Raw genomic sequence first — 21,240 nt, 5'->3', positions numbered from 1 at the left:
TACCTCTCCTGCTGCTGCTGCTGGCTGTCCAGCAGCAGACTGAAGGTGGCTGCTGCTGTGCACAGGTATATAAAGGCTCAGAGCCTATTATGACACGCGCAGCCAGCGTTCCATTGCCACATTCCATCTACTGCAGGCAGGATACCTGGCTGGCTGAATGTCGCTGAGAAGCTCACAGAGACCGCCATAAGCAACAGTTTAACAGAATGCCACAGACTAATCAACCAAACTTTTTGGGTTGGGTTCTCTTTTATAGTCTGCAGGCATTAAATGAAAGAAGTCAGTGTTCCAGCAGAAGGAGACAACGTTTCAGAAAAGGCATTGTAGCAAACCAAAAAAGAAATTTTAAGCGCAGCAGAGTAACCAGCGCACATACCTGTTAGCTCAGGTGAGTTTAAAAGGCTGCTGTTGATAACAAGGGCATTTGCTAAATAGATGGTGTGTGTGCAACAATATACTGAAAGGTCAATTATATTGTGCAGCTTATCTCACCACCTGTAGTTATTTAGGTGAAAGCTCCAAAATGTTTGCCTAATATGTCTGTTTATCCAAAAGGAAGTAAAAAGGGAGAGCTAGAAAGATAGCATTGCATCACATTACATGGCAATGCAATGCACAGTTGCTGAAGTTGAACCAAAATGAGCTTGTAATCTGGCTTCTGCAACTTTGAACATGAAAAATCCAATGAGGAGAAGAAAAGCAAAGCCAAAGAGTCCATCCCAAAATCCGACAAACAAGCAAAATGAACAAAAAACATTGAATTCAATTCTTTCTGATTTTAGAAACTGCATTAAAGAAGGGGTGCACCGGTCCTGGAGATACTGCAATACCAGGTCAATGCGTGGAGTGGACAGAGCAAGCTCTTTTTCCATCTCCCTGTTCTAAAAATCCATTTAATATATGGTCCCCAGATAGGGGACGTATCAGATATTAAACTGATAAGAACAGATACTACACTTGATCTTAGCCAAAAGGCCGAGAAGCGATAACCAGAATTGGTTTCAAACTACGGAGCCACCCAAGGATCCTGAAAAGTCCATTTGTGGAGATGAGCTCCTGGACTCCCGTTAAGAAGACATGTTGTCAACCTCTAGATCCCTTACATGCCTGCACTTTTCGGCTTGCTGCTGCTGCAATCCACGCGTTTTAGATCTGCATAACTCCACCTCTTTAAACACAGCACCTTCACCCCCTGCTGTTCCCACCCGCCTCAACACCGTTGGAAGGGAGGAGAACCAATTAAGGCGGGGTGTGGGGTGGAACGAGCAGCTGTCTACCCTTAGCAGGAGGGCTCCTGATTACATACCTCTCCTGCTGCTGCTGCTGCTGGCTGTCCAGCAGCAGACTGAAGGTGGCTGCTGCTGTGCACAGGTATATAAAGGCTCAGAGCCTATTATGACACGCGCAGCCAGCGTTCCATTGCCACATTCCATCTACTGCAGGCAGGATACCTGGCTGGCTGAATGTCGCTGAGAAGCTCACAGAGACCGCCATAAGCAACAGTTTAACAGAATGCCACAGACTAATCAACCAAACTTTTTGGGTTGGGTTCTCTTTTATAGTCTGCAGGCATTAAATGAAAGAAGTCAGTGTTCCAGCAGAAGGAGACAACGTTTCAGAAAAGGCATTGTAGCAAACCAAAAAAGAAATTTTAAGCGCAGCAGAGTAACCAGCGCACATACCTGTTAGCTCAGGTGAGTTTAAAAGGCTGCTGTTGATAACAAGGGCATTTGCTAAATTGATGGTGTGTGTGCAACAATATACTGAAAGGTCAATTATATTGTGCAGCTTATCTCACCACCTGTAGTTATTTAGGTGAAAGCTCCAAAATGCTTGCCTAATATGTCTGTTTATCCAAAAGGAAGTAAAAAGGGAGAGCTAGAAAGATAGCATTGCATCACATTACATGGCAATGCAATGCACAGTTGCTGAAGTTGAACCAAAATGAGCTTGTAATCTGGCTTCTGCAACTTTGAACATGAAAAATCCAATGAGGAGAAGAAAAGCAAAGCCAAAGAGTCCATCCCAAAATCCGACAAACAAGCAAAATGAACAAAAAACATTGAATTCAATTCTTTCTGATTTTAGAAACTGCATTAAAGAAGGGGTGCACCGGTCCTGGAGATACTGCAATACCAGGTCAATGCGTGGAGTGGACAGAGCAAGCTCTTTTTCCATCTCCCTGTTCTAAAAATCCATTTAATATATGGTCCCCAGATAGGGGACGTATCAGATATTAAACTGATAAGAACAGATACTACACTTGATCTTAGCCAAAAGGCCGAGAAGCGATAACCAGAATTGGTTTCAAACTACGGAGCCACCCAAGGATCCTGAAAAGTCCATTTGTGGAGATGAGCTCCTGGACTCCCGTTAAGAAGACATGTTGTCAACCTCTAGATCCCTTACATGCCTGCACTTTTCGGCTTGCTGCTGCTGCAATCCACGCGTTTTAGATCTGCATAACTCCACCTCTTTAAACACAGCACCTTCACCCCCTGCTGTTCCCACCCGCCTCAACACCGTTGGAAGGGAGGAGAACCAATTAAGGCGGGGTGTGGGGTGGAACGAGCAGCTGTCTACCCTTAGCAGGAGGGCTCCTGATTACATACCTCTCCTGCTGCTGCTGCTGCTGGCTGTCCAGCAGCAGACTGAAGGTGGCTGCTGCTGTGCACAGGTATATAAAGGCTCAGAGCCTATTATGACACGCGCAGCCAGCGTTCCATTGCCACATTCCATCTACTGCAGGCAGGATACCTGGCTGGCTGAATGTCGCTGAGAAGCTCACAGAGACCGCCATAAGCAACAGTTTAACAGAATGCCACAGACTAATCAACCAAACTTTTTGGGTTGGGTTCTCTTTTATAGTCTGCAGGCATTAAATGAAAGAAGTCAGTGTTCCAGCAGAAGGAGACAACGTTTCAGAAAAGGCATTGTAGCAAACCAAAAAAGAAATTTTAAGCGCAGCAGAGTAACCAGCGCACATACCTGTTAGCTCAGGTGAGTTTAAAAGGCTGCTGTTGATAACAAGGGCATTTGCTAAATTGATGGTGTGTGTGCAACAATATACTGAAAGGTCAATTATATTGTGCAGCTTATCTCACCACCTGTAGTTATTTAGGTGAAAGCTCCAAAATGCTTGCCTAATATGTCTGTTTATCCAAAAGGAAGTAAAAAGGGAGAGCTAGAAAGATAGCATTGCATCACATTACATGGCAATGCAATGCACAGTTGCTGAAGTTGAACCAAAATGAGCTTGTAATCTGGCTTCTGCAACTTTGAACATGAAAAATCCAATGAGGAGAAGAAAAGCAAAGCCAAAGAGTCCATCCCAAAATCCGACAAACAAGCAAAATGAACAAAAAACATTGAATTCAATTCTTTCTGATTTTAGAAACTGCATTAAAGAAGGGGTGCACCGGTCCTGGAGATACTGCAATACCAGGTCAATGCGTGGAGTGGACAGAGCAAGCTCTTTTTCCATCTCCCTGTTCTAAAAATCCATTTAATATATGGTCCCCAGATAGGGGACGTATCAGATATTAAACTGATAAGAACAGATACTACACTTGATCTTAGCCAAAAGGCCGAGAAGCGATAACCAGAATTGGTTTCAAACTACGGAGCCACCCAAGGATCCTGAAAAGTCCATTTGTGGAGATGAGCTCCTGGACTCCCGTTAAGAAGACATGTTGTCAACCTCTAGATCCCTTACATGCCTGCACTTTTCGGCTTGCTGCTGCTGCAATCCACGCGTTTTAGATCTGCATAACTCCACCTCTTTAAACACAGCACCTTCACCCCCTGCTGTTCCCACCCGCCTCAACACCGTTGGAAGGGAGGAGAACCAATTAAGGCGGGGGGTGGGGTGGAACGAGCAGCTGTCTACCCTTAGCAGGAGGGCTCCTGATTACATACCTCTCCTGCTGCTGCTGCTGCTGCTGGCTGTCCAGCAGCAGACTGAAGGTGGCTGCTGCTGTGCACAGGTATATAAAGGCTCAGAGCCTATTATGACACGCGCAGCCAGCGTTCCATTGCCACATTCCATCTACTGCAGGCAGGATACCTGGCTGGCTGAATGTCGCTGAGAAGCTCACAGAGACCGCCATAAGCAACAGTTTAACAGAATGCCACAGACTAATCAACCAAACTTTTTGGGTTGGGTTCTCTTTTATAGTCTGCAGGCATTAAATGAAAGAAGTCAGTGTTCCAGCAGAAGGAGACAACGTTTCAGAAAAGGCATTGTAGCAAACCAAAAAAGAAATTTTAAGCGCAGCAGAGTAACCAGCGCACATACCTGTTAGCTCAGGTGAGTTTAAAAGGCTGCTGTTGATAACAAGGGCATTTGCTAAATAGATGGTGTGTGTGCAACAATATACTGAAAGGTCAATTATATTGTGCAGCTTATCTCACCACCTGTAGTTATTTAGGTGAAAGCTCCAAAATGCTTGCCTAATATGTCTGTTTATCCAAAAGGAAGTAAAAAGGGAGAGCTAGAAAGATAGCATTGCATCACATTACATGGCAATGCAATGCACAGTTGCTGAAGTTGAACCAAAATGAGCTTGTAATCTGGCTTCTGCAACTTTGAACATGAAAAATCCAATGAGGAGAAGAAAAGCAAAGCCAAAGAGTCCATCCCAAAATCCGACAAACAAGCAAAATGAACAAAAAACATTGAATTCAATTCTTTCTGATTTTAGAAACTGCATTAAAGAAGGGGTGCACCGGTCCTGGAGATACTGCAATACCAGGTCAATGCGTGGAGTGGACAGAGCAAGCTCTTTTTCCATCTCTCTGTTCTAAAAATCCATTTAATATATGGTCCCCAGATAGGGGACGTATCAGATATTAAACTGATAAGAACAGATACTACACTTGATCTTAGCCAAAAGGCCGAGAAGCGATAACCAGAATTGGTTTCAAACTACGGAGCCACCCAAGGATCCTGAAAAGTCCATTTGTGGAGATGAGCTCCTGGACTCCCGTTAAGAAGACATGTTGTCAACCTCTAGATCCCTTACATGCCTGCACTTTTCGGCTTGCTGCTGCTGCAATCCACGCGTTTTAGATCTGCATAACTCCACCTCTTTAAACACAGCACCTTCACCCCCTGCTGTTCCCACCCGCCTCAACACCGTTGGAAGGGAGGAGAACCAATTAAGGCGGGGGGTGGGGTGGAACGAGCAGCTGTCTACCCTTAGCAGGAGGGCTCCTGATTACATACCTCTCCTGCTGCTGCTGCTGCTGGCTGTCCAGCAGCAGACTGAAGGTGGCTGCTGCTGTGCACAGGTATATAAAGGCTCAGAGCCTATTATGACACGCGCAGCCAGCGTTCCATTGCCACATTCCATCTACTGCAGGCAGGATACCTGGCTGGCTGAATGTCGCTGAGAAGCTCACAGAGACCGCCATAAGCAACAGTTTAACAGAATGCCACAGACTAATCAACCAAACTTTTTGGGTTGGGTTCTCTTTTATAGTCTGCAGGCATTAAATGAAAGAAGTCAGTGTTCCAGCAGAAGGAGACAACGTTTCAGAAAAGGCATTGTAGCAAACCAAAAAAGAAATTTTAAGCGCAGCAGAGTAACCAGCGCACATACCTGTTAGCTCAGGTGAGTTTAAAAGGCTGCTGTTGATAACAAGGGCATTTGCTAAATAGATGGTGTGTGTGCAACAATATACTGAAAGGTCAATTATATTGTGCAGCTTATCTCACCACCTGTAGTTATTTAGGTGAAAGCTCCAAAATGCTTGCCTAATATGTCTGTTTATCCAAAAGGAAGTAAAAAGGGAGAGCTAGAAAGATAGCATTGCATCACATTACATGGCAATGCAATGCACAGTTGCTGAAGTTGAACCAAAATGAGCTTGTAATCTGGCTTCTGCAACTTTGAACATGAAAAATCCAATGAGGAGAAGAAAAGCAAAGCCAAAGAGTCCATCCCAAAATCCGACAAACAAGCAAAATGAACAAAAAACATTGAATTCAATTCTTTCTGATTTTAGAAACTGCATTAAAGAAGGGGTGCACCGGTCCTGGAGATACTGCAATACCAGGTCAATGCGTGGAGTGGACAGAGCAAGCTCTTTTTCCATCTCCCTGTTCTAAAAATCCATTTAATATATGGTCCCCAGATAGGGGACGTATCAGATATTAAACTGATAAGAACAGATACTACACTTGATCTTAGCCAAAAGGCCGAGAAGCGATAACCAGAATTGGTTTCAAACTACGGAGCCACCCAAGGATCCTGAAAAGTCCATTTGTGGAGATGAGCTCCTGGACTCCCGTTAAGAAGACATGTTGTCAACCTCTAGATCCCTTACATGCCTGCACTTTTCGGCTTGCTGCTGCTGCAATCCACGCGTTTTAGATCTGCATAACTCCACCTCTTTAAACACAGCACCTTCACCCCCTGCTGTTCCCACCCGCCTCAACACCGTTGGAAGGGAGGAGAACCAATTAAGGCGGGGGGTGGGGTGGAACGAGCAGCTGTCTACCCTTAGCAGGAGGGCTCCTGATTACATACCTCTCCTGCTGCTGCTGCTGCTGGCTGTCCAGCAGCAGACTGAAGGTGGCTGCTGCTGTGCACAGGTATATAAAGGCTCAGAGCCTATTATGACACGCGCAGCCAGCGTTCCATTGCCACATTCCATCTACTGCAGGCAGGATACCTGGCTGGCTGAATGTCGCTGAGAAGCTCACAGAGACCGCCATAAGCAACAGTTTAACAGAATGCCACAGACTAATCAACCAAACTTTTTGGGTTGGGTTCTCTTTTATAGTCTGCAGGCATTAAATGAAAGAAGTCAGTGTTCCAGCAGAAGGAGACAACGTTTCAGAAAAGGCATTGTAGCAAACCAAAAAAGAAATTTTAAGCGCAGCAGAGTAACCAGCGCACATACCTGTTAGCTCAGGTGAGTTTAAAAGGCTGCTGTTGATAACAAGGGCATTTGCTAAATAGATGGTGTGTGTGCAACAATATACTGAAAGGTCAATTATATTGTGCAGCTTATCTCACCACCTGTAGTTATTTAGGTGAAAGCTCCAAAATGCTTGCCTAATATGTCTGTTTATCCAAAAGGAAGTAAAAAGGGAGAGCTAGAAAGATAGCATTGCATCACATTACATGGCAATGCAATGCACAGTTGCTGAAGTTGAACCAAAATGAGCTTGTAATCTGGCTTCTGCAACTTTGAACATGAAAAATCCAATGAGGAGAAGAAAAGCAAAGCCAAAGAGTCCATCCCAAAATCCGACAAACAAGCAAAATGAACAAAAAACATTGAATTCAATTCTTTCTGATTTTAGAAACTGCATTAAAGAAGGGGTGCACCGGTCCTGGAGATACTGCAATACCAGGTCAATGCGTGGAGTGGACAGAGCAAGCTCTTTTTCCATCTCCCTGTTCTAAAAATCCATTTAATATATGGTCCCCAGATAGGGGACGTATCAGATATTAAACTGATAAGAACAGATACTACACTTGATCTTAGCCAAAAGGCCGAGAAGCGATAACCAGAATTGGTTTCAAACTACGGAGCCACCCAAGGATCCTGAAAAGTCCATTTGTGGAGATGAGCTCCTGGACTCCCGTTAAGAAGACATGTTGTCAACCTCTAGATCCCTTACATGCCTGCACTTTTCGGCTTGCTGCTGCTGCAATCCACGCGTTTTAGATCTGCATAACTCCACCTCTTTAAACACAGCACCTTCACCCCCTGCTGTTCCCACCCGCCTCAACACCGTTGGAAGGGAGGAGAACCAATTAAGGCGGGGGGTGGGGTGGAACGAGCAGCTGTCTACCCTTAGCAGGAGGGCTCCTGATTACATACCTCTCCTGCTGCTGCTGCTGCTGGCTGTCCAGCAGCAGACTGAAGGTGGCTGCTGCTGTGCACAGGTATATAAAGGCTCAGAGCCTATTATGACACGCGCAGCCAGCGTTCCATTGCCACATTCCATCTACTGCAGGCAGGATACCTGGCTGGCTGAATGTCGCTGAGAAGCTCACAGAGACCGCCATAAGCAACAGTTTAACAGAATGCCACAGACTAATCAACCAAACTTTTTGGGTTGGGTTCTCTTTTATAGTCTGCAGGCATTAAATGAAAGAAGTCAGTGTTCCAGCAGAAGGAGACAACGTTTCAGAAAAGGCATTGTAGCAAACCAAAAAAGAAATTTTAAGCGCAGCAGAGTAACCAGCGCACATACCTGTTAGCTCAGGTGAGTTTAAAAGGCTGCTGTTGATAACAAGGGCATTTGCTAAATAGATGGTGTGTGTGCAACAATATACTGAAAGGTCAATTATATTGTGCAGCTTATCTCACCACCTGTAGTTATTTAGGTGAAAGCTCCAAAATGCTTGCCTAATATGTCTGTTTATCCAAAAGGAAGTAAAAAGGGAGAGCTAGAAAGATAGCATTGCATCACATTACATGGCAATGCAATGCACAGTTGTTGAAGTTGAACCAAAATGAGCTTGTAATCTGGCTTCTGCAACTTTGAACATGAAAAATCCAATGAGGAGAAGAAAAGCAAAGCCAAAGAGTCCATCCCAAAATCCGACAAACAAGCAAAATGAACAAAAAACATTGAATTCAATTCTTTCTGATTTTAGAAACTGCATTAAAGAAGGGGTGCACCGCTCCTGGAGATACTGCAATACCAGGTCAATGCGTGGAGTGGACAGAGCAAGCTCTTTTTCCATCTCCCTGTTCTAAAAATCCATTTAATATATGGTCCCCAGATAGGGGACGTATCAGATATTAAACTGATAAGAACAGATACTACACTTGATCTTAGCCAAAAGGCCGAGAAGCGATAACCAGAATTGGTTTCAAACTACGGAGCCACCCAAGGATCCTGAAAAGTCCATTTGTGGAGATGAGCTCCTGGACTCCCGTTAAGAAGACATGTTGTCAACCTCTAGATCCCTTACATGCCTGCACTTTTCGGCTTGCTGCTGCTGCAATCCACGCGTTTTAGATCTGCATAACTCCACCTCTTTAAACACAGCACCTTCACCCCCTGCTGTTCCCACCCGCCTCAACACCGTTGGAAGGGAGGAGAACCAATTAAGGCGGGGGGTGGGGTGGAACGAGCAGCTGTCTACCCTTAGCAGGAGGGCTCCTGATTACATACCTCTCCTGCTGCTGCTGCTGCTGGCTGTCCAGCAGCAGACTGAAGGTGGCTGCTGCTGTGCACAGGTATATAAAGGCTCAGAGCCTATTATGACACGCGCAGCCAGCGTTCCATTGCCACATTCCATCTACTGCAGGCAGGATACCTGGCTGGCTGAATGTCGCTGAGAAGCTCACAGAGACCGCCATAAGCAACAGTTTAACAGAATGCCACAGACTAATCAACCAAACTTTTTGGGTTGGGTTCTCTTTTATAGTCTGCAGGCATTAAATGAAAGAAGTCAGTGTTCCAGCAGAAGGAGACAACGTTTCAGAAAAGGCATTGTAGCAAACCAAAAAAGAAATTTTAAGCGCAGCAGAGTAACCAGCGCACATACCTGTTAGCTCAGGTGAGTTTAAAAGGCTGCTGTTGATAACAAGGGCATTTGCTAAATAGATGGTGTGTGTGCAACAATATACTGAAAGGTCAATTATATTGTGCAGCTTATCTCACCACCTGTAGTTATTTAGGTGAAAGCTCCAAAATGCTTGCCTAATATGTCTGTTTATCCAAAAGGAAGTAAAAAGGGAGAGCTAGAAAGATAGCATTGCATCACATTACATGGCAATGCAATGCACAGTTGCTGAAGTTGAACCAAAATGAGCTTGTAATCTGGCTTCTGCAACTTTGAACATGAAAAATCCAATGAGGAGAAGAAAAGCAAAGCCAAAGAGTCCATCCCAAAATCCGACAAACAAGCAAAATGAACAAAAAACATTGAATTCAATTCTTTCTGATTTTAGAAACTGCATTAAAGAAGGGGTGCACCGGTCCTGGAGATACTGCAATACCAGGTCAATGCGTGGAGTGGACAGAGCAAGCTCTTTTTCCATCTCCCTGTTCTAAAAATCCATTTAATATATGGTCCCCAGATAGGGGACGTATCAGATATTAAACTGATAAGAACAGATTTTTTTTTTTTTTTTTTTTTTTTTAAAAACCTATTCAGGTTAAAATTAAAGTCCACTCCACAGTCCTCTTCTCCCCAAAGGGAGAAAAGACGTGGACTCCAACTTAAATCATCATCAGGTTTTGGTACTTTTAATGTCAGAAAAAAAAAATACAAAAATACAACAATACTTACAAAGAAAGAAATGTTTCAGAACCTGAATGGATACCAAAAAAATAAAAATTAAATTATAACTGTATTAACAACAGTAATAACATCAAGTAAAATACTTGTAACCATTATCAAAAGCATGAACCCCAACCCAACTCAGAACCTTAAGGGACAAATCTTCAACCCTTGATGCTGAAAAAACTTGTTTCGATACACCATCTGGTATTCTATATTTCACACAAAAAACATTTTTATCTCTTATTAGTTCTTTCCTAACATTCTCTATAAGATAGTCCAAACGTTTCTCATCATACAACTTACGGTACAACCGGTTAAAATATTCTGCATTCTTTATAAACATAGGTTGTTGAAAAACAACTATATTTTCTTCCATTGCCACCTCCACTTCCTGTTCCTTTCTCTTTTCTTGCTTTTTAACCTTACCACGGCCAGTTCCCTGACTTACACCTCCCATTTCACTCTCTACCCTATCCCCCCAATCTACTCTTGTTTTCTCCATCTCCCTCTGCACTCCTACAGGTTTGCTTTCTTTTCCCTTTACCACCAACACCTTTTCTACACTTTCCTCCTTTCTCTCTACCAAAACCTTTTTAACCACTACCTCCTTCTCTTTATTTCTTTTCCTCTTTGGGCAATTCTTAAAAACATGCGTATCTTCCTGACACAAGTTGCACTTCCTCCGATCTTTACAATCCTTTGACTCATGATCACCTTTTTTGCAAAAACCACATACACCACCCGAACAATTTTCCTTTCCATGCCTGTATTGACGACAAACTCGACAAAAAGTGGGTATACCACTGAAAAAAATATCACCATTTATATTACCCAACTTAAACCTAGCTGGGGGAAGCAACACAGTCCCCTGCTCATCTTCTTTGAAACGGACCAAAAATTTCCACTTCGAAGTCCAAAAACCAAATTCATTATAAATCTTCCCTTTTGGTGTTACTGACAAACAAAAAAACTCCAAAAATGTAAGAACATCCTCTTCGTCCACCAATGGAGAGTACATTTTAACAATGATCCATTTATCTCTAACGGGGAAGTGTGGCATTACACTTATCCCCTCCATTCTTTTATCCTGGCTTGCAGTCATTTTCCTTAGATATCCTTCAAAAAAAACTTTGTCAACAAAAACTATATCATAAACACCCCTCCTGGGGTAGTCCATTATCGCCAACACTTCTTCTGTCTTCAAACCAAAAAGATCCACAAGAACTTAACTCATCACATACCTAAAATCCTTTTGATCTCGAAAGTTCTCCTGAACAACCAAACGAATAGAATTCTGCACCTTAGCGAATTCAGGCACATGATCTTCCTCTCCTTCATGTGATGCTGCAGACATCTTCTTCACAAACAGGTTCTCCTCTTCTCAATAGAAACCTTCAACACCGAAGTGCCAGGTAGATGATCGCCTCCCGTTGCCCGGGGACTAATCCGACTCCCTAATAGCAGCAGGGAGGTGAAGCCCTGCTGAAAAACAGAGCGATCCCCCCAGGCCAAGGAGCCGGGTACCCCGAGCACCTCTCAGCCAAGACCAAGGCAGCAGCCACTAGATCACTGCACTTGATCTTAGCCAAAAGGCCGAGAAGCGATAACCAGAATTGGTTTCAAACTACGGAGCCACCCAAGGATCCTGAAAAGTCCATTTGTGGAGATGAGCTCCTGGACTCCCGTTAAGAAGACATGTTGTCAACCTCTAGATCCCTTACATGCCTGCACTTTTCGGCTTGCTGCTGCTGCAATCCACGCGTTTTAGATCTGCATAACTCCACCTCTTTAAACACAGCACCTTCACCCCCTGCTGTTCCCACCCGCCTCAACACCGTTGGAAGGGAGGAGAACCAATTAAGGCGGGGGGTGGGGTGGAACGAGCAGCTGTCTACCCTTAGCAGGAGGGCTCCTGATTACATACCTCTCCTGCTGCTGCTGCTGCTGGCTGTCCAGCAGCAGACTGAAGGTGGCTGCTGCTGTGCACAGGTATATAAAGGCTCAGAGCCTATTATGACACGCGCAGCCAGCGTTCCATTGCCACATTCCATCTACTGCAGGCAGGATACCTGGCTGGCTGAATGTCGCTGAGAAGCTCACAGAGACCGCCATAAGCAACAGTTTAACAGAATGCCACAGACTAATCAACCAAACTTTTTGGGTTGGGTTCTCTTTTATAGTCTGCAGGCATTAAATGAAAGAAGTCAGTGTTCCAGCAGAAGGAGACAACGTTTCAGAAAAGGCATTGTAGCAAACCAAAAAAGAAATTTTAAGCGCAGCAGAGTAACCAGCGCACATACCTGTTTAAAAGGTGAGTTTAAAAGGCTGCTGTTGATAACAAGGGCATTTGCTAAATAGATGGTGTGTGTGCAACAATATACTGAAAGGTCAATTATATTGTGCAGCTTATCTCACCACCTGTAGTTATTTAGGTGAAAGCTCCAAAATGCTTGCCTAATATGTCTGTTTATCCAAAAGGAAGTAAAAAGGGAGAGCTAGAAAGATAGCATTGCATCACATTACATGGCAATGCAATGCACAGTTGCTGAAGTTGAACCAAAATGAGCTTGTAATCTGGCTTCTGCAACTTTGAACATGAAAAATCCAATGAGGAGAAGAAAAGCAAAGCCAAAGAGTCCATCCCAAAATCCGACAAACAAGCAAAATGAACAAAAAACATTGAATTCAATTCTTTCTGATTTTAGAAACTGCATTAAAGAAGGGGTGCACCGGTCCTGGAGATACTGCAATACCAGGTCAATGCGTGGAGTGGACAGAGCAAGCTCTTTTTCCATCTCCCTGTTCTAAAAATCCATTTAATATATGGTCCCCAGATAGGGGACGTATCAGATATTAAACTGATAAGAACAGATTTTTTTATTTTATCGAAAGCCCGAATTCGTGTACAAAACCCGAGTGCGCTTAAAAAAGTGACAAGTGCCACAAAAAAAGTGCACTAGGATGCTGGTCTTCTTGAAACCCTCTCCAAAAGGAGAAGGGTCCCCCAAACCATTCCCCGTCCCTCCGAGCCAAAAGGCCACAGCGAGGAACAGGGACAAAAAGCCACCTCCAGCCGAAGCCAGAGGCGACCCAATCTTACCCCCAGCACCTGCCCGAGTTCTCACCCGAGCAAGGCACTGGGAGCCAAAGACTGTGCTCCCCTCCCGGAAGAGGGGAGCCAACAAAGCTCTCCTCCCAAAAGAGGAGAGCCAGGGGGGGTTCAGGGGGGAGCGGAACCTGATGGCCACACACTCCCCCCCTAGACCTGCCAAGAGAGGAACCCGTAAGGGAACCGCATCCCGACAAAGTCCTAGTAGGACGTGACACACGTGAATAAGTGGACACACAGTGACAAAGAAATTAAATAAATAGTGAAGGTTTCACAGTATAATACTGCCCGGACCTTCGACCGGGAATTGAAAAATTCCCCATCCTAAGGCCAGAAGGCCCGGAATAAGGGTGTGTGCGAAGAAAGAAAATTTGAAGTGCTTGTGCAAATGTGCCATAAACTCAAGTGGGGTTCCCAATCCCAGTGAGTTAAGGCACCCCAGGGTCACCACTCCTGGGGCACTTCACACTTCGGGCTTTCGATCTTCCCCGGCCCAATGGCGTCGATCCTGGGGGGCCATGCTTTCCACCAGATGGCTATATTAGCCACCTGGCATACTAACAAGCGCCTAAACCCCAGTGTGCATAATGTATCAATCTACTAGGGCGGCCAACATCCAAAACCGCCTTTTCGAAATATACTACACCTGATCTTAGCCAAAAGGCCGAGAAGCGATAACCAGAATTGGTTTCAAACTACGGAGCCACCCAAGGATCCTGAAAAGTCCATTTGTGGAGATGAGCTCCTGGACTCCCGTTAAGAAGACATGTTGTCAACCTCTAGATCCCTTACATGCCTGCACTTTTCGGCTTGCTGCTGCTGCAATCCACGCGTTTTAGATCTGCATAACTCCACCTCTTTAAACACAGCACCTTCACCCCCTGCTGTTCCCACCCGCCTCAACACCGTTGGAAGGGAGGAGAACCAATTAAGGCGGGGGGTGGGGTGGAACGAGCAGCTGTCTACCCTTAGCAGGAGGGCTCCTGATTACATACCTCTCCTGCTGCTGCTGCTGCTGGCTGTCCAGCAGCAGACTGAAGGTGGCTGCTGCTGTGCACAGGTATATAAAGGCTCAGAGCCTATTATGACACGCGCAGCCAGCGTTCCATTGCCACATTCCATCTACTGCAGGCAGGATACCTGGCTGGCTGAATGTCGCTGAGAAGCTCACAGAGACCGCCATAAGCAACAGTTTAACAGAATGCCACAGACTAATCAACCAAACTTTTTGGGTTGGGTTCTCTTTTATAGTCTGCAGGCATTAAATGAAAGAAGTCAGTGTTCCAGCAGAAGGAGACAACGTTTCAGAAAAGGCATTGTAGCAAACCAAAAAAGAAATTTTAAGCGCAGCAGAGTAACCAGCGCACATACCTGTTAGCTCAGGTGAGTTTAAAAGGCTGCTGTTGATAACAAGGGCATTTGCTAAATAGATGGTGTGTGTGCAACAATATACTGAAAGGTCAATTATATTGTGCAGCTTATCTCACCACCTGTAGTTATTTAGGTGAAAGCTCCAAAATGCTTGCCTAATATGTCTGTTTATCCAAAAGGAAGTAAAAAGGGAGAGCTAGAAAGATAGCATTGCATCACATTACATGGCAATGCAATGCACAGTTGCTGAAGTTGAACCAAAATGAGCTTGTAATCTGGCTTCTGCAACTTTGAACATGAAAAATCCAATGAGGAGAAGAAAAGCAAAGCCAAAGAGTCCATCCCAAAATCCGACAAACAAGCAAAATGAACAAAAAACATTGAATTCAATTCTTTCTGATTTTAGAAACTGCATTAAAGAAGGGGTGCACCGGTCCTGGAGATACTGCAATACCAGGTCAATGCGTGGAGTGGACAGAGCAAGCTCTTTTTCCATCTCCCTGTTCTAAAAATCCATTTAATATATGGTCCCCAGATAGGGGACGTATCAGATATTAAACTGATAAGAACAGATACTACACTTGATCTTAGCCAAAAGGCCGAGAAGCGATAACCAGAATTGGTTTCAAACTACGGAGCCACCCAAGGATCCTGAAAAGTCCATTTGTGGAGATGAGCTCCTGGACTCCCGTTAAGAAGACATGTTGTCAACCTCTAGATCCCTTACATGCCTGCACTTTTCGGCTTGCTGCTGCTGCAATCCACGCGTTTTAGATCTGCATAACTCCACCTCTTTAAACACAGCACCTTCACCCCCTGCTGTTCCCACCCGCCTCAACACCGTTGGAAGGGAGGAGAACCAATTAAGGCGGGGGGTGGGGTGGAACGAGCAGCTGTCTACCCTTAGCAGGAGGGCTCCTGATTACATACCTCTCCTGCTGCTGCTGCTGCTGCTGGCTGTCCAGCAGCAGACTGAAGGTGGCTGCTGCTGTGCACAGGTATATAAAGGCTCAGAGCCTATTATGACACGCGCAGCCAGCGTTCCATTGCCACATTCCATCTACTGCAGGCAGGATACCTGGCTGGCTGAATGTCGCTGAGAAGCTCACAGAGACCGCCATAAGCAACAGTTTAACAGAATGCCACAGACTAATCAACCAAACTTTTTGGGTTGGGTTCTCTTTTATAGTCTGCAGGCATTAAATGAAAGAAGTCAGTGTTCCAGCAGAAGGAGACAACGTTTCAGAAAAGGCATTGTAGCAAACCAAAAAAGAAATTTTAAGCGCAGCAGAGTAACCAGCGCACATACCTGTTAGCTCAGGTGAGTTTAAAAGGCTGCTGTTGATAACAAGGGCATTTGCTAAATAGATGGTGTGTGTGCAACAATATACTGAAAGGTCAATTATATTGTGCAGCTTATCTCACCACCTGTAGTTATTTAGGTGAAAGCTCCAAAATGCTTGCCTAATATGTCTGTTTATCCAAAAGGAAGTAAAAAGGGAGAGCTAGAAAGATAGCATTGCATCACATTACATGGCAATGCAATGCACAGTTGCTGAAGTTGAACCAAAATGAGCTTGTAATCTGGCTTCTGCAACTTTGAACATGAAAAATCCAATGAGGAGAAGAAAAGCAAAGCCAAAGAGTCCATCCCAAAATCCGACAAACAAGCAAAATGAACAAAAAACATTGAATTCAATTCTTTCTGATTTTAGAAACTGCATTAAAGAAGGGGTGCACCGGTCCTGGAGATACTGCAATACCAGGTCAATGCGTGGAGTGGACAGAGCAAGCTCTTTTTCCATCTCCCTGTTCTAAAAATCCATTTAATATATGGTCCCCAGATAGGGGACGTATCAGATATTAAACTGATAAGAACAGATACTACACTTGATCTTAGCCAAAAGGCCGAGAAGCGATAACCAGAATTGGTTTCAAACTACGGAGCCACCCAAGGATCCTGAAAAGTCCATTTGTGGAGATGAGCTCCTGGACTCCCGTTAAGAAGACATGTTGTCAACCTCTAGATCCCTTACATGCCTGCACTTTTCGGCTTGCTGCTGCTGCAATCCACGCGTTTTAGATCTGCATAACTCCACCTCTTTAAACACAGCACCTTCACCCCCTGCTGTTCCCACCCGCCTCAACACCGTTGGAAGGGAGGAGAACCAATTAAGGCGGGGGGTGGGGTGGAACGAGCAGCTGTCTACCCTTAGCAGGAGGGCTCCTGATTACATACCTCTCCTGCTGCTGCTGCTGCTGCTGGCTGTCCAGCAGCAGACTGAAGGTGGCTGCTGCTGTGCACAGGTATATAAAGGCTCAGAGCCTATTATGACACACGCAGCCAGCGTTCCATTGCCACATTCCATCTACTGCAGGCAGGATACCTGGCTGGCTGAATGTCGCTGAGAAGCTCACAGAGACCGCCATAAGCAACAGTTTAACAGAATGCCACAGACTAATCAACCAAACTTTTTGGGTTGGGTTCTCTTTTATAGTCTGCAGGCATTAAATGAAAGAAGTCAGTGTTCCAGCAGAAGGAGACAACGTTTCAGAAAAGGCATTGTAGCAAACCAAAAAAGAAATTTTAAGCGCAGCAGAGTAACCAGCGCACATACCTGTTAGCTCAGGTGAGTTTAAAAGGCTGCTGTTGATAACAAGGGCATTTGCTAAATAGATGGTGTGTGTGCAACAATATACTGAAAGGTCAATTATATTGTGCAGCTTATCTCACCACCTGTAGTTATTTAGGTGAAAGCTCCAAAATGCTTGCCTAATATGTCTGTTTATCCAAAAGGAAGTAAAAAGGGAGAGCTAGAAAGATAGCATTGCATCACATTACATGGCAATGCAATGCACAGTTGCTGAAGTTGAACCAAAATGAGCTTGTAATCTGGCTTCTGCAACTTTGAACATGAAAAATCCAATGAGGAGAAGAAAAGCAAAGCCAAAGAGTCCATCCCAAAATCCAACAAACAAGCAAAATGAACAAAAAACATTGAATTCAATTCTTTCTGATTTTAGAAACTGCATTAAAGAAGGGGTGCACCGGTCCTGGAGATACTGCAATACCAGGTCAATGCGTGGAGTGGACAGAGCAAGCTCTTTTTCCATCTCCCTGTTCTAAAAATCCATTTAATATATGGTCCCCAGATAGGGGACGTATCAGATATTAAACTGATAAGAACAGATACTACACTTGATCTTAGCCAAAAGGCCGAGAAGCGATAACCAGAATTGGTTTCAAACTACGGAGCCACCCAAGGATCCTGAAAAGTCCATTTGTGGAGATGAGCTCCTGGACTCCCGTTAAGAAGACATGTTGTCAACCTCTAGATCCCTTACATGCCTGCACTTTTCGGCTTGCTGCTGCTGCAATCCACGCGTTTTAGATCTGCATAACTCCACCTCTTTAAACACAGCACCTTCACCCCCTGCTGTTCCCACCCGCCTCAACACCGTTGGAAGGGAGGAGAACCAATTAAGGCGGGGGGTGGGGTGGAACGAGCAGCTGTCTACCCTTAGCAGGAGGGCTCCTGATTACATACCTCTCCTGCTGCTGCTGCTGCTGGCTGTCCAGCAGCAGACTGAAGGTGGCTGCTGCTGTGCACAGGTATATAAAGGCTCAGAGCCTATTATGACACGCGCAGCCAGCGTTCCATTGCCACATTCCATCTACTGCAGGCAGGATACCTGGCTGGCTGAATGTCGCTGAGAAGCTCACAGAGACCGCCATAAGCAACAGTTTAACAGAATGCCACAGACTAATCAACCAAACTTTTTGGGTTGGGTTCTCTTTTATAGTCTGCAGGCATTAAATGAAAGAAGTCAGTGTTCCAGCAGAAGGAGACAACGTTTCAGAAAAGGCATTGTAGCAAACCAAAAAAGAAATTTTAAGCGCAGCAGAGTAACCAGCGCACATACCTGTTAGCTCAGGTGAGTTTAAAAGGCTGCTGTTGATAACAAGGGCATTTGCTAAATAGATGGTGTGTGTGCAACAATATACTGAAAGGTCAATTATATTGTGCAGCTTATCTCACCACCTGTAGTTATTTAGGTGAAAGCTCCAAAATGCTTGCCTAATATGTCTGTTTATCCAAAAGGAAGTAAAAAGGGAGAGCTAGAAAGATAGCATTGCATCACATTACATGGCAATGCAATGCACAGTTGCTGAAGTTGAACCAAAATGAGCTTGTAATCTGGCTTCTGCAACTTTGAACATGAAAAATCCAATGAGGAGAAGAAAAGCAAAGCCAAAGAGTCCATCCCAAAATCCGACAAACAAGCAAAATGAACAAAAAACATTGAATTCAATTCTTTCTGATTTTAGAAACTGCATTAAAGAAGGGGTGCACCGGTCCTGGAGATACTGCAATACCAGGTCAATGCGTGGAGTGGACAGAGCAAGCTCTTTTTCCATCTCCCTGTTCTAAAAATCCATTTAATATATGGTCCCCAGATAGGGGACGTATCAGATATTAAACTGATAAGAACAGATACTACACTTGATCTTAGCCAAAAGGCCGAGAAGCGATAACCAGAATTGGTTTCAAACTACGGAGCCACCCAAGGATCCTGAAAAGTCCATTTGTGGAGATGAGCTCCTGGACTCCCGTTAAGAAGACATGTTGTCAACCTCTAGATCCCTTACATGCCTGCACTTTTCGGCTTGCTGCTGCTGCAATCCACGCGTTTTAGATCTGCATAACTCCACCTCTTTAAACACAGCACCTTCACCCCCTGCTGTTCCCACCCGCCTCAACACCGTTGGAAGGGAGGAGAACCAATTAAGGCGGGGGGTGGGGTGGAACGAGCAGCTGTCTACCCTTAGCAGGAGGGCTCCTGATTACATACCTCTCCTGCTGCTGCTGGCTGTCCAGCAGCAGACTGAAGGTGGCTGCTGCTGTGCACAGGTATATAAAGGCTCAGAGCCTATTATGACACGCGCAGCCAGCGTTCCATTGCCACATTCCATCTACTGCAGGCAGGATACCTGGCTGGCTGAATGTCGCTGAGAAGCTCACAGAGACCGCCATAAGCAACAGTTTAACAGAATGCCACAGACTAATCAACCAAACTTTTTGGGTTGGGTTCTCTTTTATAGTCTGCAGGCATTAAATGAAAGAAGTCAGTGTTCCAGCAGAAGGAGACAACGTTTCAGAAAAGGCATTGTAGCAAACCAAAAAAGAAATTTTAAGCGCAGCAGAGTAACCAGCGCACATACCTGTTAGCTCAGGTGAGTTTAAAAGGCTGCTGTTGATAACAAGGGCATTTGCTAAATAGATGGTGTGTGTGCAACAATATACTGAAAGGTCAATTATATTGTGCAGCTTATCTCACCACCTGTAGTTATTTAGGTGAAAGCTCCAAAATGCTTGCCTAATATGTCTGTTTATCCAAAAGGAAGTAAAAAGGGAGAGCTAGAAAGATAGCATTGCATCACATTACATGGCAATGCAATGCACAGTTGCTGAAGTTGAACCAAAATGAGCTTGTAATCTGGCTTCTGCAACTTTGAACATGAAAAATCCAATGAGGAGAAGAAAAGCAAAGCCAAAGAGTCCATCCCAAAATCCAACAAACAAGCAAAATGAACAAAAAACATTGAATTCAATTCTTTCTGATTTTAGAAACTGCATTAAAGAAGGGGTGCACCGGTCCTGGAGATACTGCAATACCAGGTCAATGCGTGGAGTGGACAGAGCAAGCTCTTTTTCCATCTCCCTGTTCTAAAAATCCATTTAATATATGGTCCCCAGATAGGGGACGTATCAGATATTAAACTGATAAGAACAGATACTACACTTGATCTTAGCCAAAAGGCCGAGAAGCGATAACCAGAATTGGTTTCAAACTACGGAGCCACCCAAGGATCCTGAAAAGTCCATTTGTGGAGATGAGCTCCTGGACTCCCGTTAAGAAGACATGTTGTCAACCTCTAGATCCCTTACATGCCTGCACTTTTCGGCTTGCTGCTGCTGCAATCCACGCGTTTTAGATCTGCATAACTCCACCTCTTTAAACACAGCACCTTCACCCCCTGCTGTTCCCACCCGCCTCAACACCGTTGGAAGGGAGGAGAACCAATTAAGGCGGGGGGTGGGGTGAAACGAGCAGCTGTCTACCCTTAGCAGGAGGGCTCCTGATTACATACCTCTCCTGCTGCTGCTGCTGCTGGCTGTCCAGCAGCAGACTGAAGGTGGCTGCTGCTGTGCACAGGTATATAAAGGCTCAGAGCCTATTATGACACGCGCAGCCAGCGTTCCATTGCCACATTCCATCTACTGCAGGCAGGATACCTGGCTGGCTGAATGTCGCTGAGAAGCTCACAGAGACCGCCATAAGCAACAGTTTAACAGAATGCCACAGACTAATCAACCAAACTTTTTGGGTTGGGTTCTCTTTTATAGTCTGCAGGCATTAAATGAAAGAAGTCAGTGTTCCAGCAGAAGGAGACAACGTTTCAGAAAAGGCATTGTAGCAAACCAAAAAAGAAAT

General features: G+C 44.8%; 14 non-coding genes across 14 annotated transcripts; all 14 read right to left on the bottom strand.

Moving 5' to 3' along the window:
- Positions 1 to 796: 796 nt before the first annotated feature.
- LOC141243643 (U2 spliceosomal RNA) lies at positions 797 to 987 on the bottom strand. Its single transcript, XR_012307700.1, has one exon. It is a non-coding gene; the product is annotated as a U2 spliceosomal RNA (small nuclear RNA).
- A 1,115-nt stretch (positions 988 to 2,102) lies between these two features.
- LOC141243642 (U2 spliceosomal RNA) lies at positions 2,103 to 2,293 on the bottom strand. Its single transcript, XR_012307699.1, has one exon. It is a non-coding gene; the product is annotated as a U2 spliceosomal RNA (small nuclear RNA).
- A 1,115-nt stretch (positions 2,294 to 3,408) lies between these two features.
- LOC141243641 (U2 spliceosomal RNA) lies at positions 3,409 to 3,599 on the bottom strand. The gene has a single exon (XR_012307698.1). It is a non-coding gene; the product is annotated as a U2 spliceosomal RNA (small nuclear RNA).
- A 1,118-nt stretch (positions 3,600 to 4,717) lies between these two features.
- On the bottom strand, positions 4,718 to 4,908 carry LOC141243714 (U2 spliceosomal RNA). The gene has a single exon (XR_012307766.1). It is a non-coding gene; the product is annotated as a U2 spliceosomal RNA (small nuclear RNA).
- A 1,115-nt stretch (positions 4,909 to 6,023) lies between these two features.
- LOC141243640 (U2 spliceosomal RNA) lies at positions 6,024 to 6,214 on the bottom strand. Its single transcript, XR_012307697.1, has one exon. It is a non-coding gene; the product is annotated as a U2 spliceosomal RNA (small nuclear RNA).
- Positions 6,215 to 7,329: 1,115 nt separating this feature from the next.
- LOC141243639 (U2 spliceosomal RNA) lies at positions 7,330 to 7,520 on the bottom strand. Its single transcript, XR_012307696.1, has one exon. It is a non-coding gene; the product is annotated as a U2 spliceosomal RNA (small nuclear RNA).
- A 1,115-nt stretch (positions 7,521 to 8,635) lies between these two features.
- LOC141243805 (U2 spliceosomal RNA) lies at positions 8,636 to 8,826 on the bottom strand. The gene has a single exon (XR_012307827.1). It is a non-coding gene; the product is annotated as a U2 spliceosomal RNA (small nuclear RNA).
- A 1,115-nt stretch (positions 8,827 to 9,941) lies between these two features.
- Positions 9,942 to 10,129, bottom strand: LOC141243738 (U2 spliceosomal RNA). Its single transcript, XR_012307787.1, has one exon. It is a non-coding gene; the product is annotated as a U2 spliceosomal RNA (small nuclear RNA).
- A 2,852-nt stretch (positions 10,130 to 12,981) lies between these two features.
- On the bottom strand, positions 12,982 to 13,165 carry LOC141243735 (U2 spliceosomal RNA). Its single transcript, XR_012307785.1, has one exon. It is a non-coding gene; the product is annotated as a U2 spliceosomal RNA (small nuclear RNA).
- A 1,997-nt stretch (positions 13,166 to 15,162) lies between these two features.
- On the bottom strand, positions 15,163 to 15,353 carry LOC141243638 (U2 spliceosomal RNA). The gene has a single exon (XR_012307695.1). It is a non-coding gene; the product is annotated as a U2 spliceosomal RNA (small nuclear RNA).
- A 1,118-nt stretch (positions 15,354 to 16,471) lies between these two features.
- LOC141243637 (U2 spliceosomal RNA) lies at positions 16,472 to 16,662 on the bottom strand. Its single transcript, XR_012307694.1, has one exon. It is a non-coding gene; the product is annotated as a U2 spliceosomal RNA (small nuclear RNA).
- A 1,118-nt stretch (positions 16,663 to 17,780) lies between these two features.
- On the bottom strand, positions 17,781 to 17,971 carry LOC141243635 (U2 spliceosomal RNA). Its single transcript, XR_012307692.1, has one exon. It is a non-coding gene; the product is annotated as a U2 spliceosomal RNA (small nuclear RNA).
- Positions 17,972 to 19,086: 1,115 nt separating this feature from the next.
- LOC141243634 (U2 spliceosomal RNA) lies at positions 19,087 to 19,277 on the bottom strand. Its single transcript, XR_012307691.1, has one exon. It is a non-coding gene; the product is annotated as a U2 spliceosomal RNA (small nuclear RNA).
- A 1,109-nt stretch (positions 19,278 to 20,386) lies between these two features.
- Positions 20,387 to 20,577, bottom strand: LOC141243633 (U2 spliceosomal RNA). Its single transcript, XR_012307690.1, has one exon. It is a non-coding gene; the product is annotated as a U2 spliceosomal RNA (small nuclear RNA).
- Between the last annotated feature and the right edge of the window lie 663 nt (positions 20,578 to 21,240).

The sequence above is a fragment of the Phyllobates terribilis genome, unplaced genomic scaffold (genome assembly GCF_046119375.1).
Source record: "Phyllobates terribilis strain yellow unplaced genomic scaffold, ASM4611937v1 Scaffold_1268__1_contigs__length_339053, whole genome shotgun sequence".
Lineage (NCBI taxonomy): Eukaryota > Metazoa > Chordata > Amphibia > Anura > Dendrobatidae > Phyllobates > Phyllobates terribilis.
Note: the sequence above shows the minus strand (reverse complement) of the source record. Positions and strands in the feature narration are given on the sequence as shown.